The sequence below is a fragment of the Microtus oregoni genome, unplaced genomic scaffold (genome assembly GCF_018167655.1).
Source record: "Microtus oregoni isolate MIOR12 unplaced genomic scaffold, Mior012 000067F_ref0000223, whole genome shotgun sequence".
NCBI classification, from domain to species: Eukaryota; Metazoa; Chordata; class Mammalia; order Rodentia; family Cricetidae; genus Microtus; species Microtus oregoni.
In genome coordinates this window covers 4321718-4323327 of record NW_024543974.1, presented here as the reverse complement: position 1 = coordinate 4323327, position 1610 = coordinate 4321718, and positions in this window count along the sequence as shown.

Sequence of the window (1610 nt, the reverse complement as noted above, 5' to 3'; positions counted from 1 at the left end):
TTTCTTCCTCCCTGCCAATCCAGCACAAGTCTGTATTGCTCAGAAGTGATCTTTTCATTCCATTTCCAAAAGACGGCATTTTACCACGAGTTTAAACAGGAGAATCTACAACATGTATTATTTACTACATCTACCTTTAACATACTTTGTGCACTTCTAAACACCTAGAAGGACTAGATGTTTCAGATGAGGACATAAATTTGTCCCCTATATACACAGTAGTGTGGAAACCACACACATGTAACAATGGTTAGATCTCAAAGTGTCTTCTACTGAGAGCATTCTGGTCTCCGACCTTTTTCTTCAGCCCCTCCCCTGTATCACAAGACACAGGCACCTGTTACTTGGACGATACTTTCACAACTCTTCAGAAGACAACCTTGCTGTGAATTTTAACACTGAGTACACAGAAGGTGTTAGTTTACTAACTCTACTTTTGTCATTTGCTAGCAATTTAATACCTAGAAACTAGGTATCATAAATGAGGACCCCTTTGTCCAGTATGTACAGTATGTACAGTGTAGCAAAGTTAAATGTATATAACATACAGGGTGGTGGGAAGCTAAAAACATCTAGCACACTAATGGGATCTTTTTGCAGTTCCTTCCCTCCACCTCCTCAGTCCACTGGACAAGTCCAGCTTGTGCACTGTTCTCGGAGGTGGGTTAGCAATTCTACTTCTAAACATAGTATCTCCAGTTTTTCAAAACTATTTACATAAAGTATTATTCTACTACTTCTACTTTTAAATGTATCAAACACTGAAAATACCTAGACAGACCAGGTATCTCATGTAAGAACTTATCTGCTATACACACTACACTGGCAAATAAAACTGTATGCAAAGCAATGGTTATTATCTGAGGTATCTTCTAAATATAACCATCTGGGCTTTGACCCACTTTCTTCTCCCTTCTCTGCCTTCAAGCCAGTAGACAAATAGAGACATAGGCAATGCTAGAAATAGCTGAACAAATTCGTATCCCCAAATCATGTACAGAGCAACCTTTTCTACAAATTAACAATGTGCTAATTTTACTACTTTGTAATACATTGGCAACCTCTTTACCATCTAGAGATGAGAAGCTGAAAATTTTAGGCATGTGTCCATTATATACAGACTACACACAGCAAAACAAAATGCAAATATATAGCAATATCTGAAAAGGTCCCGTATAAACACACTAGTACATGACCACGCTGCTTCCCATTTACTTCCTCCAGACCACTGAGCAAGTACAGACAGTACTGCTCACAGAGGGCTCCATAATTCTACTCCCAAAAGACAGCGTTTCATGAATTTTAGCAAAAAGATATTTACAAAGTGATTTTACTACCTCTACATTTAACATACGTTGGGCACTTCTAAACATCTGGATAGACCAGATGTTTCAAGTAAGGACTGTTGTCCACTGTAGACACAGCAGTCCAGTAAACGGCACACATGGAACAAGAGTAGCAATTAAAACAATTTTAACACAAAAAGAAAACCTTATAAAAAATACAAAACGTATTCTACTACCTCTACTTTGTCATACACTGGCGACCTCTTTGACACCTAGAGTGACTAGACGTCGTAAATTAGGACTCCTTTGTCCTTTATATATGCT